General features: G+C 44.3%; 8 non-coding genes and 3 pseudogenes across 8 annotated transcripts; all 11 read right to left on the reverse strand.

The window, feature by feature from the left end:
• Positions 1 to 782: 782 nt before the first annotated feature.
• Positions 783 to 901, reverse strand: LOC139058480 (5S ribosomal RNA). Its single transcript, XR_011513466.1, has one exon. It is a non-coding gene; the product is annotated as a 5S ribosomal RNA (ribosomal RNA).
• Positions 902 to 1,460: 559 nt separating this feature from the next.
• On the reverse strand, positions 1,461 to 1,579 carry LOC139058226 (5S ribosomal RNA; annotated as a pseudogene).
• A 3,751-nt stretch (positions 1,580 to 5,330) lies between these two features.
• On the reverse strand, positions 5,331 to 5,449 carry LOC139058491 (5S ribosomal RNA). Its single transcript, XR_011513477.1, has one exon. It is a non-coding gene; the product is annotated as a 5S ribosomal RNA (ribosomal RNA).
• Positions 5,450 to 6,008: 559 nt separating this feature from the next.
• Positions 6,009 to 6,127, reverse strand: LOC139058502 (5S ribosomal RNA). Its single transcript, XR_011513488.1, has one exon. It is a non-coding gene; the product is annotated as a 5S ribosomal RNA (ribosomal RNA).
• Positions 6,128 to 6,686: 559 nt separating this feature from the next.
• Positions 6,687 to 6,805, reverse strand: LOC139058513 (5S ribosomal RNA). Its single transcript, XR_011513499.1, has one exon. It is a non-coding gene; the product is annotated as a 5S ribosomal RNA (ribosomal RNA).
• Positions 6,806 to 7,364: 559 nt separating this feature from the next.
• LOC139058525 (5S ribosomal RNA) lies at positions 7,365 to 7,483 on the reverse strand. Its single transcript, XR_011513511.1, has one exon. It is a non-coding gene; the product is annotated as a 5S ribosomal RNA (ribosomal RNA).
• A 559-nt stretch (positions 7,484 to 8,042) lies between these two features.
• LOC139058229 (5S ribosomal RNA) lies at positions 8,043 to 8,161 on the reverse strand (annotated as a pseudogene).
• Positions 8,162 to 11,912: 3,751 nt separating this feature from the next.
• Positions 11,913 to 12,031, reverse strand: LOC139058536 (5S ribosomal RNA). Its single transcript, XR_011513522.1, has one exon. It is a non-coding gene; the product is annotated as a 5S ribosomal RNA (ribosomal RNA).
• A 559-nt stretch (positions 12,032 to 12,590) lies between these two features.
• LOC139058230 (5S ribosomal RNA) lies at positions 12,591 to 12,709 on the reverse strand (annotated as a pseudogene).
• Positions 12,710 to 16,460: 3,751 nt separating this feature from the next.
• Positions 16,461 to 16,579, reverse strand: LOC139058547 (5S ribosomal RNA). Its single transcript, XR_011513533.1, has one exon. It is a non-coding gene; the product is annotated as a 5S ribosomal RNA (ribosomal RNA).
• A 559-nt stretch (positions 16,580 to 17,138) lies between these two features.
• On the reverse strand, positions 17,139 to 17,257 carry LOC139058558 (5S ribosomal RNA). Its single transcript, XR_011513544.1, has one exon. It is a non-coding gene; the product is annotated as a 5S ribosomal RNA (ribosomal RNA).
• Between the last annotated feature and the right edge of the window lie 417 nt (positions 17,258 to 17,674).

A 17,674-nucleotide genomic window follows, 5' to 3' on the forward strand; every position in this document is an offset into this window, starting at 1 on the left:
CAATAGCAGTGCACTACGGTCATTCAGCGGCAGTTTTTTCACGCGATCCTCTGGAAAACAAACACAGTTGAAATCGCCAAGTAAAACCAAAAGCTTATCGGTCTTTAAATAATCCTCAACTCGTTCAAAAAAAGACTGTCTCTCGCTCTCTCTATTAGGGGCGTAAATACAGATAACTCGCCAGAAAACTTCATTCAAGGTAAAATCGACAACAACCGATGGCGAGAAACGAAGGTTTCTGATGTCACCTGCATCTAAAAATGAGCATTGGCTCTCTACAGCTACAATGAATAGTCTTTACGGGTTACGGAAACGTCTCATTACGTGGTTTGAATTTGTTGATCTGCGCTAGAAAAGAGAAAATTGCGTGTGCGAGTTGTGCAGAGGAGAGTGGACGTAACACGTTGTGTGTGCTTTTCCGCGGCTTGCACAGCTAGGTGGCTTGGAATGTGCTGCCGTCTATGTGATGTTACCAACCTGCACGCGTGTAATAGCGATGCAGTTCGCAGTTTATGCGAATAATTTGCGCGATTAGTGACACTTCTTGTCGCCGTATTACTCCGCGTAATATCATGCCGCGTCTTTCATGTTGTTTTAATTTGTGCGCGCGAAGCTCACATCGATATGTTGACGTACGAGATGCTGCGGATGATGAGTGTTTACATTTCGCCAACGCGTCCACTCACCACAGCTTTACGCCTACATGCGCAACATGCCAACTAAAATAATAACACTAATAATAATAAAAAGAAGTACATGCAAAAAAAAATTAAAAAGAAAGGTGCCATCAGCACTCGGTGTTCCCAGGTGGTCTCCCTCCCAAGTACTGACCGAGCCCAATGCTGCTTAGCTTCGGGGATCGGACGAGAACCGGCGTATTCAGCATGGTATGGCCGATGGCGAGAAACGAAGGTTTCTGATGTCACCTGCATCTAAAAATGAGCATTGGCTCTCTACAGCTACAATGAATAGTCTTTACGGGTTACGGAAACGTCTCATTACGTGGTTTGAATTTGTTGATCTGCGCTAGAAAAGAGAAAATTGCGTGTGCGAGTTGTGCAGAGGAGAGTGGACGTAACACGTTGTGTGTGCTTTTCCGCGGCTTGCACAGCTAGGTGGCTTGGAATGTGCTGCCGTCTATGTGATGTTACCAACCTGCACGCGTGTAATAGCGATGCAGTTCGCAGTTTATGCGAATAATTTGCGCGATTAGTGACACTTCTTGTCGCCGTATTACTCCGCGTAATATCATGCCGCGTCTTTCATGTTGTTTTAATTTGTGCGCGCGAAGCTCACATCGATATGTTGACGTACGAGATGCTGCGGATGATGAGTGTTTACATTTCGCCAACGCGTCCACTCACCACAGCTTTACGCCTACATGCGCAACATGCCAACTAAAATAATAACACTAATAATAATAAAAAGAAGTACATGCAAAAAAAAATTAAAAAGAAAGGTGCCATCAGCACTCGGTGTTCCCAGGTGGTCTCCCTCCCAAGTACTGACCGAGCCCAATGCTGCTTAGCTTCGGGGATCGGACGAGAACCGGCGTATTCAGCATGGTATGGCCGATTTTTTTTTTCTTTATTTTCTTGTCACAGAAATGCCATGCGAATACATTGTTAAAAGAGAATCAGCTTAGCTTATGCTGACTCTCTGAAATTAATATCGCTTGAATTTCGCCAACTCATCGAACAGCGGCAACCAATCGGGCGGTTCTTTCTGGGCTTTGTACACTTCACGCATGTAGACGACACTTTCAATAAAGTTTTCTCGTACAGAATGGGCATTCACATCAGCATGACATACCGACATCCTTGTGGACCATATACTATGGAGGCTCAGCAGCATAATAAGGTCATATGGAATATCGTTATTGCCTGTGTCTAAGTATCTGATACCACGTGGGGTTATTGGTAATGCTTTCTTTAATGTTCGTTGTAAGATGTCCCAATGAAAAAAGGGATCCCAACAATCAATGAAGACGTGATCGACAGTCTCTGGTTTTTTACACTTTATACAATCGGTGGTCTACGGCACATATATTCCCTTGTCGGCCAGCCAAGTCTTTACAGGCAAGGTATTTGTGTGGAGTTTGAAGAAGAATGATTTTACCGATGGTTTCACAGGCATTCTTTTGACCCTTTTGAGGACATCATCGCCTGAACCTCCATAGTATGCTAGCCTATACATTGGAACTGGCATTAATGAGTCTATCATATCATGGTACAATTTCTTTCTTTTGACGGAACTTAAATATTCTAGCGAGAATCGAACACTAAGCATACGGAAAGATAGCACTACTTCCTGAAGGAAACCTTTCACTGGAGGGGAGTGAACAGTCGAACACGAGACAAGGAAGTCAGGTAACAGATTACCTAATCGCACTTGTGTCATGGTGCGCAAAAATGGATCACTGTGGTTCCGCAAGAACATAAACCGCGATACAATCTGGCGTACAAATAGGTGTGATAGTCCAAGACCACCGCTGCGAACTGATCTGAACAGATTAGAGCGGCTGCAGCGTTCCCAGGTTGAGTTCCAAATGAACACAGCAAACACTCGATGCAGTTTTTGTACATTCACTCGCGACATGAATAGCACTTGTAGTATGTACCATATTTTTGCAACCAGAAAAATGTTGCACACAGTGGAGCGCGCGAACATTGAGAGATTGCGCCCTTGCCATGCCAGCGCTTGTTCCTTCGCCGTCTGTGTTTCCTGTTCCCAGAACTGCTTACTGTCTTTGTAATGCTCAAGCGGCACGCCAAGATATCTCACAGGCGTGGTCACCCACTGTATCTTTGCGAAACTGCGTGGTTTGCTTTGCCACGCGCCATGCCAAAACCCGATGCACTTATCCCAGTTTATGGCACTACCTGTTTTTTCACAATAAGTTTTCGCCAGAGTTACCACTTCGCTGACACTGTCATAGTCATCGCAAAACACTGCTAGATCGTCTGCATAGGAAAGCACTTTCACTTCACTTTGCTGTAATTTGAAACCTCTTATTTTCTCGTTCTCTTTAATGGCTAAGCAAAAAGGCTCCAGGTATATTGCGAAAAGCAATGACGAAATTGGGCACCCCTGTTTCAGAGATGAGCAGACATTGACGCTTCTCGTGAGACTCTTGTTAATAATTAGCCGTGTGCTGCAATCTGTGTACACCATTTTTAAGCCATCAATAATCACTGATCCTATGTTCGTGTATTCTAAAATCTCGAAGAGAATATCATGAGCCACACGGTCAAATGCCTTCTCCAGGTCTAGCTGCAACATTGCAACTTTACCCTCGAAAGCATCGACGCATTCTAGAATGCTCCTGGCGACGTGTACATTGGTAGTTATTGTGCGCCCTTTAATCCCACACGTTTGGTGGGTTCCAACTAAAATTTTTATTACGCTCTGTAACCTTTTCGCCAGTATTTTCATAAAAATTTTATAGTCAGTGTTCGCAAGGCTAATGGGGCGGTACGATGCAACAGAGAAGCGCTTTACAGGATCGTCAGATTTTGGTATCAGGACCATCTGAGCTGTTCGGAATGACGCGGGTATTCGGTTGTTTTTGTAGGACTGCACTAAAAATTCCTTCATAATTGGTGCTATTTCTGCTTTAAATGTTTTGTAGAAAGCTGCACTTAATCCATCCGGCCCAGGTGCCTTTCCTGAGCCTAGTTCTTCTATAGCAGCCTCAACTTCACGCACAGTTATAGACGCTTCGAGGCCTTGTTTAACGCTTTCTTCCAATCGTGGCATAAAGTGCAGGAAGTGGCTTATGAAGCCACCCAGATCAGTTTTTCTTTCGCCAAATAGGTCTCTATAGTGTTCAACAAAGGCGCGTTCAATGGTCCTGCGGTCACTCGTTACTTCGTCATTGTAGCTTATCTGTTTTATATCACTGCGGCGAGCGTAAGCTTTCTCGTCACTTAGCGCACGTTTATTCGGTGTTTCCCCTTGCCACAATCTTTCTGCACGGGATCTTATCATGGCACCACGGTACTTCTCTGTATCGATGATTTCTAACTGGCTTTTAACTTTCTTGATTTCCTTCATGACTTGGCCAGGTTCTGTGCTTTCTACATTCAGTAGAAATTCGAGTTTACTCCTCAGGGCTTTTTCTTTCCGTTTTTCTTCTTGTTTCAGTTTAGTTGCCCTTTCTATAGCACTCATCTTCACTTTATTTTTAAAATCTTCCCACATGGTTACTACATATTTCTCTTCAGCTACAATCAATCGTCCAAGTTTTTCTTTAATGTCATTTACGAAACAGTCATCGTTGAGTAACTTATCGTTAAATTTCCACAAATCCCACGAGAAGTTTGTTTTTCGTTCTTTTGTTCCTATTGTGAAGGCAACCAAACTGTGGTCACTAAAAGAGACTTGGTTGTTCTCGTACGTTTTACATAACGGAACCAGTTCCAGTGACACATAAGCTCTATCTAGCCGAGCATGGCTAAGTCCTTGAAAATGAGTAAAACGCGGAACACTGTGGTCGTACAACACATAGCCGACGTCTTCCAGGTTGTATTCACTGACAAGATTGTTCAATAGCAGTGCACTACGGTCATTCAGCGGCAGTTTTTTCACGCGATCCTCTGGAAAACAAACACAGTTGAAATCGCCAAGTAAAACCAAAAGCTTATCGGTCTTTAAATAATCCTCAACTCGTTCAAAAAAAGACTGTCTCTCGCTCTCTCTATTAGGGGCGTAAATACAGATAACTCGCCAGAAAACTTCATTCAAGGTAAAATCGACAACAACCGATGGCGAGAAACGAAGGTTTCTGATGTCACCTGCATCTAAAAATGAGCATTGGCTCTCTACAGCTACAATGAATAGTCTTTACGGGTTACGGAAACGTCTCATTACGTGGTTTGAATTTGTTGATCTGCGCTAGAAAAGAGAAAATTGCGTGTGCGAGTTGTGCAGAGGAGAGTGGACGTAACACGTTGTGTGTGCTTTTCCGCGGCTTGCACAGCTAGGTGGCTTGGAATGTGCTGCCGTCTATGTGATGTTACCAACCTGCACGCGTGTAATAGCGATGCAGTTCGCAGTTTATGCGAATAATTTGCGCGATTAGTGACACTTCTTGTCGCCGTATTACTCCGCGTAATATCATGCCGCGTCTTTCATGTTGTTTTAATTTGTGCGCGCGAAGCTCACATCGATATGTTGACGTACGAGATGCTGCGGATGATGAGTGTTTACATTTCGCCAACGCGTCCACTCACCACAGCTTTACGCCTACATGCGCAACATGCCAACTAAAATAATAACACTAATAATAATAAAAAGAAGTACATGCAAAAAAAAATTAAAAAGAAAGGTGCCATCAGCACTCGGTGTTCCCAGGTGGTCTCCCTCCCAAGTACTGACCGAGCCCAATGCTGCTTAGCTTCGGGGATCGGACGAGAACCGGCGTATTCAGCATGGTATGGCCGATGGCGAGAAACGAAGGTTTCTGATGTCACCTGCATCTAAAAATGAGCATTGGCTCTCTACAGCTACAATGAATAGTCTTTACGGGTTACGGAAACGTCTCATTACGTGGTTTGAATTTGTTGATCTGCGCTAGAAAAGAGAAAATTGCGTGTGCGAGTTGTGCAGAGGAGAGTGGACGTAACACGTTGTGTGTGCTTTTCCGCGGCTTGCACAGCTAGGTGGCTTGGAATGTGCTGCCGTCTATGTGATGTTACCAACCTGCACGCGTGTAATAGCGATGCAGTTCGCAGTTTATGCGAATAATTTGCGCGATTAGTGACACTTCTTGTCGCCGTATTACTCCGCGTAATATCATGCCGCGTCTTTCATGTTGTTTTAATTTGTGCGCGCGAAGCTCACATCGATATGTTGACGTACGAGATGCTGCGGATGATGAGTGTTTACATTTCGCCAACGCGTCCACTCACCACAGCTTTACGCCTACATGCGCAACATGCCAACTAAAATAATAACACTAATAATAATAAAAAGAAGTACATGCAAAAAAAAATTAAAAAGAAAGGTGCCATCAGCACTCGGTGTTCCCAGGTGGTCTCCCTCCCAAGTACTGACCGAGCCCAATGCTGCTTAGCTTCGGGGATCGGACGAGAACCGGCGTATTCAGCATGGTATGGCCGATGGCGAGAAACGAAGGTTTCTGATGTCACCTGCATCTAAAAATGAGCATTGGCTCTCTACAGCTACAATGAATAGTCTTTACGGGTTACGGAAACGTCTCATTACGTGGTTTGAATTTGTTGATCTGCGCTAGAAAAGAGAAAATTGCGTGTGCGAGTTGTGCAGAGGAGAGTGGACGTAACACGTTGTGTGTGCTTTTCCGCGGCTTGCACAGCTAGGTGGCTTGGAATGTGCTGCCGTCTATGTGATGTTACCAACCTGCACGCGTGTAATAGCGATGCAGTTCGCAGTTTATGCGAATAATTTGCGCGATTAGTGACACTTCTTGTCGCCGTATTACTCCGCGTAATATCATGCCGCGTCTTTCATGTTGTTTTAATTTGTGCGCGCGAAGCTCACATCGATATGTTGACGTACGAGATGCTGCGGATGATGAGTGTTTACATTTCGCCAACGCGTCCACTCACCACAGCTTTACGCCTACATGCGCAACATGCCAACTAAAATAATAACACTAATAATAATAAAAAGAAGTACATGCAAAAAAAAATTAAAAAGAAAGGTGCCATCAGCACTCGGTGTTCCCAGGTGGTCTCCCTCCCAAGTACTGACCGAGCCCAATGCTGCTTAGCTTCGGGGATCGGACGAGAACCGGCGTATTCAGCATGGTATGGCCGATGGCGAGAAACGAAGGTTTCTGATGTCACCTGCATCTAAAAATGAGCATTGGCTCTCTACAGCTACAATGAATAGTCTTTACGGGTTACGGAAACGTCTCATTACGTGGTTTGAATTTGTTGATCTGCGCTAGAAAAGAGAAAATTGCGTGTGCGAGTTGTGCAGAGGAGAGTGGACGTAACACGTTGTGTGTGCTTTTCCGCGGCTTGCACAGCTAGGTGGCTTGGAATGTGCTGCCGTCTATGTGATGTTACCAACCTGCACGCGTGTAATAGCGATGCAGTTCGCAGTTTATGCGAATAATTTGCGCGATTAGTGACACTTCTTGTCGCCGTATTACTCCGCGTAATATCATGCCGCGTCTTTCATGTTGTTTTAATTTGTGCGCGCGAAGCTCACATCGATATGTTGACGTACGAGATGCTGCGGATGATGAGTGTTTACATTTCGCCAACGCGTCCACTCACCACAGCTTTACGCCTACATGCGCAACATGCCAACTAAAATAATAACACTAATAATAATAAAAAGAAGTACATGCAAAAAAAAATTAAAAAGAAAGGTGCCATCAGCACTCGGTGTTCCCAGGTGGTCTCCCTCCCAAGTACTGACCGAGCCCAATGCTGCTTAGCTTCGGGGATCGGACGAGAACCGGCGTATTCAGCATGGTATGGCCGATGGCGAGAAACGAAGGTTTCTGATGTCACCTGCATCTAAAAATGAGCATTGGCTCTCTACAGCTACAATGAATAGTCTTTACGGGTTACGGAAACGTCTCATTACGTGGTTTGAATTTGTTGATCTGCGCTAGAAAAGAGAAAATTGCGTGTGCGAGTTGTGCAGAGGAGAGTGGACGTAACACGTTGTGTGTGCTTTTCCGCGGCTTGCACAGCTAGGTGGCTTGGAATGTGCTGCCGTCTATGTGATGTTACCAACCTGCACGCGTGTAATAGCGATGCAGTTCGCAGTTTATGCGAATAATTTGCGCGATTAGTGACACTTCTTGTCGCCGTATTACTCCGCGTAATATCATGCCGCGTCTTTCATGTTGTTTTAATTTGTGCGCGCGAAGCTCACATCGATATGTTGACGTACGAGATGCTGCGGATGATGAGTGTTTACATTTCGCCAACGCGTCCACTCACCACAGCTTTACGCCTACATGCGCAACATGCCAACTAAAATAATAACACTAATAATAATAAAAAGAAGTACATGCAAAAAAAAATTAAAAAGAAAGGTGCCATCAGCACTCGGTGTTCCCAGGTGGTCTCCCTCCCAAGTACTGACCGAGCCCAATGCTGCTTAGCTTCGGGGATCGGACGAGAACCGGCGTATTCAGCATGGTATGGCCGATTTTTTTTTTCTTTATTTTCTTGTCACAGAAATGCCATGCGAATACATTGTTAAAAGAGAATCAGCTTAGCTTATGCTGACTCTCTGAAATTAATATCGCTTGAATTTCGCCAACTCATCGAACAGCGGCAACCAATCGGGCGGTTCTTTCTGGGCTTTGTACACTTCACGCATGTAGACGACACTTTCAATAAAGTTTTCTCGTACAGAATGGGCATTCACATCAGCATGACATACCGACATTCTTGTGGACCATATACTATGGAGGCTCAGCAGCATAATAAGGTCATATGGAATATCGTTATTGCCTGTGTCTAAGTATCTGATACCACGTGGGGTTATTGGTAATGCTTTCTTTAATGTTCGTTGTAAGATGTCCCAATGAAAAAAGGGATCCCAACAATCAATGAAGACGTGATCGACAGTCTCTGGTTTTTTACACTTTATACAATCGGTGGTCTACGGCACATATATTCCCTTGTCGGCCAGCCAAGTCTTTACAGGCAAGGTATTTGTGTGGAGTTTGAAGAAGAATGATTTTACCGATGGTTTCACAGGCATTCTTTTGACCCTTTTGAGGACATCATCGCCTGAACCTCCATAGTATGCTAGCCTATACATTGGAACTGGCATTAATGAGTCTATCATATCATGGTACAATTTCTTTCTTTTGACGGAACTTAAATATTCTAGCGAGAATCGAACACTAAGCATACGGAAAGATAGCACTACTTCCTGAAGGAAACCTTTCACTGGAGGGGAGTGAACAGTCGAACACGAGACAAGGAAGTCAGGTAACAGATTACCTAATCGCACTTGTGTCATGGTGCGCAAAAATGGATCACTGTGGTTCCGCAAGAACATAAACCGCGATACAATCTGGCGTACAAATAGGTGTGATAGTCCAAGACCACCGCTGCGAACTGATCTGAACAGATTAGAGCGGCTGCAGCGTTCCCAGGTTGAGTTCCAAATGAACACAGCAAACACTCGATGCAGTTTTTGTACATTCACTCGCGACATGAATAGCACTTGTAGTATGTACCATATTTTTGCAACCAGAAAAATGTTGCACACAGTGGAGCGCGCGAACATTGAGAGATTGCGCCCTTGCCATGCCAGCGCTTGTTCCTTCGCCGTCTGTGTTTCCTGTTCCCAGAACTGCTTACTGTCTTTGTAATGCTCAAGCGGCACGCCAAGATATCTCACAGGCGTGGTCACCCACTGTATCTTTGCGAAACTGCGTGGTTTGCTTTGCCACGCGCCATGCCAAAACCCGATGCACTTATCCCAGTTTATGGCACTACCTGTTTTTTCACAATAAGTTTTCGCCAGAGTTACCACTTCGCTGACACTGTCATAGTCATCGCAAAACACTGCTAGATCGTCTGCATAGGAAAGCACTTTCACTTCACTTTGCTGTAATTTGAAACCTCTTATTTTCTCGTTCTCTTTAATGGCTAAGCAAAAAGGCTCCAGGTATATTGCGAAAAGCAATGACGAAATTGGGCACCCCTGTTTCAGAGATGAGCAGACATTGACGCTTCTCGTGAGACTCTTGTTAATAATTAGCCGTGTGCTGCAATCTGTGTACACCATTTTTAAGCCATCAATAATCACTGATCCTATGTTCGTGTATTCTAAAATCTCGAAGAGAATATCATGAGCCACACGGTCAAATGCCTTCTCCAGGTCTAGCTGCAACATTGCAACTTTACCCTCGAAAGCATCGACGCATTCTAGAATGCTCCTGGCGACGTGTACATTGGTAGTTATTGTGCGCCCTTTAATCCCACACGTTTGGTGGGTTCCAACTAAAATTTTTATTACGCTCTGTAACCTTTTCGCCAGTATTTTCATAAAAATTTTATAGTCAGTGTTCGCAAGGCTAATGGGGCGGTACGATGCAACAGAGAAGCGCTTTACAGGATCGTCAGATTTTGGTATCAGGACCATCTGAGCTGTTCGGAATGACGCGGGTATTCGGTTGTTTTTGTAGGACTGCACTAAAAATTCCTTCATAATTGGTGCTATTTCTGCTTTAAATGTTTTGTAGAAAGCTGCACTTAATCCATCCGGCCCAGGTGCCTTTCCTGAGCCTAGTTCTTCTATAGCAGCCTCAACTTCACGCACAGTTATAGACGCTTCGAGGCCTTGTTTAACGCTTTCTTCCAATCGTGGCATAAAGTGCAGGAAGTGGCTTATGAAGCCACCCAGATCAGTTTTTCTTTCGCCAAATAGGTCTCTATAGTGTTCAACAAAGGCGCGTTCAATGGTCCTGCGGTCACTCGTTACTTCGTCATTGTAGCTTATCTGTTTTATATCACTGCGGCGAGCGTAAGCTTTCTCGTCACTTAGCGCACGTTTATTCGGTGTTTCCCCTTGCCACAATCTTTCTGCACGGGATCTTATCATGGCACCACGGTACTTCTCTGTATCGATGATTTCTAACTGGCTTTTAACTTTCTTGATTTCCTTCATGACTTGGCCAGGTTCTGTGCTTTCTACATTCAGTAGAAATTCGAGTTTACTCCTCAGGGCTTTTTCTTTCCGTTTTTCTTCTTGTTTCAGTTTAGTTGCCCTTTCTATAGCACTCATCTTCACTTTATTTTTAAAATCTTCCCACATGGTTACTACATATTTCTCTTCAGCTACAATCAATCGTCCAAGTTTTTCTTTAATGTCATTTACGAAACAGTCATCGTTGAGTAACTTATCGTTAAATTTCCACAAATCCCACGAGAAGTTTGTTTTTCGTTCTTTTGTTCCTATTGTGAAGGCAACCAAACTGTGGTCACTAAAAGAGACTTGGTTGTTCTCGTACGTTTTACATAACGGAACCAGTTCCAGTGACACATAAGCTCTATCTAGCCGAGCATGGCTAAGTCCTTGAAAATGAGTAAAACGCGGAACACTGTGGTCGTACAACACATAGCCGACGTCTTCCAGGTTGTATTCACTGACAAGATTGTTCAATAGCAGTGCACTACGGTCATTCAGCGGCAGTTTTTTCACGCGATCCTCTGGAAAACAAACACAGTTGAAATCGCCAAGTAAAACCAAAAGCTTATCGGTCTTTAAATAATCCTCAACTCGTTCAAAAAAAGACTGTCTCTCGCTCTCTCTATTAGGGGCGTAAATACAGATAACTCGCCAGAAAACTTCATTCAAGGTAAAATCGACAACAACCGATGGCGAGAAACGAAGGTTTCTGATGTCACCTGCATCTAAAAATGAGCATTGGCTCTCTACAGCTACAATGAATAGTCTTTACGGGTTACGGAAACGTCTCATTACGTGGTTTGAATTTGTTGATCTGCGCTAGAAAAGAGAAAATTGCGTGTGCGAGTTGTGCAGAGGAGAGTGGACGTAACACGTTGTGTGTGCTTTTCCGCGGCTTGCACAGCTAGGTGGCTTGGAATGTGCTGCCGTCTATGTGATGTTACCAACCTGCACGCGTGTAATAGCGATGCAGTTCGCAGTTTATGCGAATAATTTGCGCGATTAGTGACACTTCTTGTCGCCGTATTACTCCGCGTAATATCATGCCGCGTCTTTCATGTTGTTTTAATTTGTGCGCGCGAAGCTCACATCGATATGTTGACGTACGAGATGCTGCGGATGATGAGTGTTTACATTTCGCCAACGCGTCCACTCACCACAGCTTTACGCCTACATGCGCAACATGCCAACTAAAATAATAACACTAATAATAATAAAAAGAAGTACATGCAAAAAAAAATTAAAAAGAAAGGTGCCATCAGCACTCGGTGTTCCCAGGTGGTCTCCCTCCCAAGTACTGACCGAGCCCAATGCTGCTTAGCTTCGGGGATCGGACGAGAACCGGCGTATTCAGCATGGTATGGCCGATGGCGAGAAACGAAGGTTTCTGATGTCACCTGCATCTAAAAATGAGCATTGGCTCTCTACAGCTACAATGAATAGTCTTTACGGGTTACGGAAACGTCTCATTACGTGGTTTGAATTTGTTGATCTGCGCTAGAAAAGAGAAAATTGCGTGTGCGAGTTGTGCAGAGGAGAGTGGACGTAACACGTTGTGTGTGCTTTTCCGCGGCTTGCACAGCTAGGTGGCTTGGAATGTGCTGCCGTCTATGTGATGTTACCAACCTGCACGCGTGTAATAGCGATGCAGTTCGCAGTTTATGCGAATAATTTGCGCGATTAGTGACACTTCTTGTCGCCGTATTACTCCGCGTAATATCATGCCGCGTCTTTCATGTTGTTTTAATTTGTGCGCGCGAAGCTCACATCGATATGTTGACGTACGAGATGCTGCGGATGATGAGTGTTTACATTTCGCCAACGCGTCCACTCACCACAGCTTTACGCCTACATGCGCAACATGCCAACTAAAATAATAACACTAATAATAATAAAAAGAAGTACATGCAAAAAAAAATTAAAAAGAAAGGTGCCATCAGCACTCGGTGTTCCCAGGTGGTCTCCCTCCCAAGTACTGACCGAGCCCAATGCTGCTTAGCTTCGGGGATCGGACGAGAACCGGCGTATTCAGCATGGTATGGCCGATTTTTTTTTTCTTTATTTTCTTGTCACAGAAATGCCATGCGAATACATTGTTAAAAGAGAATCAGCTTAGCTTATGCTGACTCTCTGAAATTAATATCGCTTGAATTTCGCCAACTCATCGAACAGCGGCAACCAATCGGGCGGTTCTTTCTGGGCTTTGTACACTTCACGCATGTAGACGACACTTTCAATAAAGTTTTCTCGTACAGAATGGGCATTCACATCAGCATGACATACCGACATTCTTGTGGACCATATACTATGGAGGCTCAGCAGCATAATAAGGTCATATGGAATATCGTTATTGCCTGTGTCTAAGTATCTGATACCACGTGGGGTTATTGGTAATGCTTTCTTTAATGTTCGTTGTAAGATGTCCCAATGAAAAAAGGGATCCCAACAATCAATGAAGACGTGATCGACAGTCTCTGGTTTTTTACACTTTATACAATCGGTGGTCTACGGCACATATATTCCCTTGTCGGCCAGCCAAGTCTTTACAGGCAAGGTATTTGTGTGGAGTTTGAAGAAGAATGATTTTACCGATGGTTTCACAGGCATTCTTTTGACCCTTTTGAGGACATCATCGCCTGAACCTCCATAGTATGCTAGCCTATACATTGGAACTGGCATTAATGAGTCTATCATATCATGGTACAATTTCTTTCTTTTGACGGAACTTAAATATTCTAGCGAGAATCGAACACTAAGCATACGGAAAGATAGCACTACTTCCTGAAGGAAACCTTTCACTGGAGGGGAGTGAACAGTCGAACACGAGACAAGGAAGTCAGGTAACAGATTACCTAATCGCACTTGTGTCATGGTGCGCAAAAATGGATCACTGTGGTTCCGCAAGAACATAAACCGCGATACAATCTGGCGTACAAATAGGTGTGATAGTCCAAGACCACCGCTGCGAACTGATCTGAACAGATTAGAGCGGCTGCAGCGTTCCCAGGTTGAGTTCCAAATGAACACAGCAAACACTCGATGCAGTTTTTGTACATTCACTCGCGACATGAATAGCACTTGTAGTATGTACCATATTTTTGCAACCAGAAAAATGTTGCACACAGTGGAGCGCGCGAACATTGAGAGATTGCGCCCTTGCCATGCCAGCGCTTGTTCCTTCGCCGTCTGTGTTTCCTGTTCCCAGAACTGCTTACTGTCTTTGTAATGCTCAAGCGGCACGCCAAGATATCTCACAGGCGTGGTCACCCACTGTATCTTTGCGAAACTGCGTGGTTTGCTTTGCCACGCGCCATGCCAAAACCCGATGCACTTATCCCAGTTTATGGCACTACCTGTTTTTTCACAATAAGTTTTCGCCAGAGTTACCACTTCGCTGACACTGTCATAGTCATCGCAAAACACTGCTAGATCGTCTGCATAGGAAAGCACTTTCACTTCACTTTGCTGTAATTTGAAACCTCTTATTTTCTCGTTCTCTTTAATGGCTAAGCAAAAAGGCTCCAGGTATATTGCGAAAAGCAATGACGAAATTGGGCACCCCTGTTTCAGAGATGAGCAGACATTGACGCTTCTCGTGAGACTCTTGTTAATAATTAGCCGTGTGCTGCAATCTGTGTACACCATTTTTAAGCCATCAATAATCACTGATCCTATGTTCGTGTATTCTAAAATCTCGAAGAGAATATCATGAGCCACACGGTCAAATGCCTTCTCCAGGTCTAGCTGCAACATTGCAACTTTACCCTCGAAAGCATCGACGCATTCTAGAATGCTCCTGGCGACGTGTACATTGGTAGTTATTGTGCGCCCTTTAATCCCACACGTTTGGTGGGTTCCAACTAAAATTTTTATTACGCTCTGTAACCTTTTCGCCAGTATTTTCATAAAAATTTTATAGTCAGTGTTCGCAAGGCTAATGGGGCGGTACGATGCAACAGAGAAGCGCTTTACAGGATCGTCAGATTTTGGTATCAGGACCATCTGAGCTGTTCGGAATGACGCGGGTATTCGGTTGTTTTTGTAGGACTGCACTAAAAATTCCTTCATAATTGGTGCTATTTCTGCTTTAAATGTTTTGTAGAAAGCTGCACTTAATCCATCCGGCCCAGGTGCCTTTCCTGAGCCTAGTTCTTCTATAGCAGCCTCAACTTCACGCACAGTTATAGACGCTTCGAGGCCTTGTTTAACGCTTTCTTCCAATCGTGGCATAAAGTGCAGGAAGTGGCTTATGAAGCCACCCAGATCAGTTTTTCTTTCGCCAAATAGGTCTCTATAGTGTTCAACAAAGGCGCGTTCAATGGTCCTGCGGTCACTCGTTACTTCGTCATTGTAGCTTATCTGTTTTATATCACTGCGGCGAGCGTAAGCTTTCTCGTCACTTAGCGCACGTTTATTCGGTGTTTCCCCTTGCCACAATCTTTCTGCACGGGATCTTATCATGGCACCACGGTACTTCTCTGTATCGATGATTTCTAACTGGCTTTTAACTTTCTTGATTTCCTTCATGACTTGGCCAGGTTCTGTGCTTTCTACATTCAGTAGAAATTCGAGTTTACTCCTCAGGGCTTTTTCTTTCCGTTTTTCTTCTTGTTTCAGTTTAGTTGCCCTTTCTATAGCACTCATCTTCACTTTATTTTTAAAATCTTCCCACATGGTTACTACATATTTCTCTTCAGCTACAATCAATCGTCCAAGTTTTTCTTTAATGTCATTTACGAAACAGTCATCGTTGAGTAACTTATCGTTAAATTTCCACAAATCCCACGAGAAGTTTGTTTTTCGTTCTTTTGTTCCTATTGTGAAGGCAACCAAACTGTGGTCACTAAAAGAGACTTGGTTGTTCTCGTACGTTTTACATAACGGAACCAGTTCCAGTGACACATAAGCTCTATCTAGCCGAGCATGGCTAAGTCCTTGAAAATGAGTAAAACGCGGAACACTGTGGTCGTACAACACATAGCCGACGTCTTCCAGGTTGTATTCACTGACAAGATTGTTCAATAGCAGTGCACTACGGTCATTCAGCGGCAGTTTTTTCACGCGATCCTCTGGAAAACAAACACAGTTGAAATCGCCAAGTAAAACCAAAAGCTTATCGGTCTTTAAATAATCCTCAACTCGTTCAAAAAAAGACTGTCTCTCGCTCTCTCTATTAGGGGCGTAAATACAGATAACTCGCCAGAAAACTTCATTCAAGGTAAAATCGACAACAACCGATGGCGAGAAACGAAGGTTTCTGATGTCACCTGCATCTAAAAATGAGCATTGGCTCTCTACAGCTACAATGAATAGTCTTTACGGGTTACGGAAACGTCTCATTACGTGGTTTGAATTTGTTGATCTGCGCTAGAAAAGAGAAAATTGCGTGTGCGAGTTGTGCAGAGGAGAGTGGACGTAACACGTTGTGTGTGCTTTTCCGCGGCTTGCACAGCTAGGTGGCTTGGAATGTGCTGCCGTCTATGTGATGTTACCAACCTGCACGCGTGTAATAGCGATGCAGTTCGCAGTTTATGCGAATAATTTGCGCGATTAGTGACACTTCTTGTCGCCGTATTACTCCGCGTAATATCATGCCGCGTCTTTCATGTTGTTTTAATTTGTGCGCGCGAAGCTCACATCGATATGTTGACGTACGAGATGCTGCGGATGATGAGTGTTTACATTTCGCCAACGCGTCCACTCACCACAGCTTTACGCCTACATGCGCAACATGCCAACTAAAATAATAACACTAATAATAATAAAAAGAAGTACATGCAAAAAAAAATTAAAAAGAAAGGTGCCATCAGCACTCGGTGTTCCCAGGTGGTCTCCCTCCCAAGTACTGACCGAGCCCAATGCTGCTTAGCTTCGGGGATCGGACGAGAACCGGCGTATTCAGCATGGTATGGCCGATGGCGAGAAACGAAGGTTTCTGATGTCACCTGCATCTAAAAATGAGCATTGGCTCTCTACAGCTACAATGAATAGTCTTTACGGGTTACGGAAACGTCTCATTACGTGGTTTGAATTTGTTGATCTGCGCTAGAAAAGAGAAAATTGCGTGTGCGAGTTGTGCAGAGGAGAGTGGACGTAACACGTTGTGTGTGCTTTTCCGCGGCTTGCACAGCTAGGTGGCTTGGAATGTGCTGCCGTCTATGTGATGTTACCAACCTGCACGCGTGTAATAGCGATGCAGTTCGCAGTTTATGCGAATAATTTGCGCGATTAGTGACACTTCTTGTCGCCGTATTACTCCGCGTAATATCATGCCGCGTCTTTCATGTTGTTTTAATTTGTGCGCGCGAAGCTCACATCGATATGTTGACGTACGAGATGCTGCGGATGATGAGTGTTTACATTTCGCCAACGCGTCCACTCACCACAGCTTTACGCCTACATGCGCAACATGCCAACTAAAATAATAACACTAATAATAATAAAAAGAAGTACATGCAAAAAAAAATTAAAAAGAAAGGTGCCATCAGCACTCGGTGTTCCCAGGTGGTCTCCCTCCCAAGTACTGACCGAGCCCAATGCTGCTTAGCTTCGGGGATCGGACGAGAACCGGCGTATTCAGCATGGTATGGCCGATGGCGAGAAACGAAGGTTTCTGATGTCACCTGCATCTAAAAATGAGCATTGGCTCTCTACAGCTACAATGAATAGTCTTTACGGGTTACGGAAACGTCTCATTACGTGGTTTGAATTTGTTGATCTGCGCTAGAAAAGAGAAAATTGCGTGTGCGAGTTGTGCAGAGGAGAGTGGACGTAACACGTTGTGTGTGCTTTTCCGCGGCTTGCACAGCTAGGTGGCTTGGAATGTGCTGCCGTCTATGTGATGTTACCAACCTGCACGCGTGTAATAGCGATGCAGTTCGCAGTTTATGCGAATAATTTGCGCGATTAGTGACACTTCTTGTCGCCGTATTACTCCGCGTAATATCATGCCGCGTCTTTCATGTTGTTTTAATTTGTGCGCGCGAAGCTCACATCGATATGTTGACGTACGAGA

This window comes from Dermacentor albipictus, chromosome 3, assembly GCF_038994185.2.
Source record: "Dermacentor albipictus isolate Rhodes 1998 colony chromosome 3, USDA_Dalb.pri_finalv2, whole genome shotgun sequence".
Classification (NCBI taxonomy): domain Eukaryota; kingdom Metazoa; phylum Arthropoda; class Arachnida; order Ixodida; family Ixodidae; genus Dermacentor; species Dermacentor albipictus.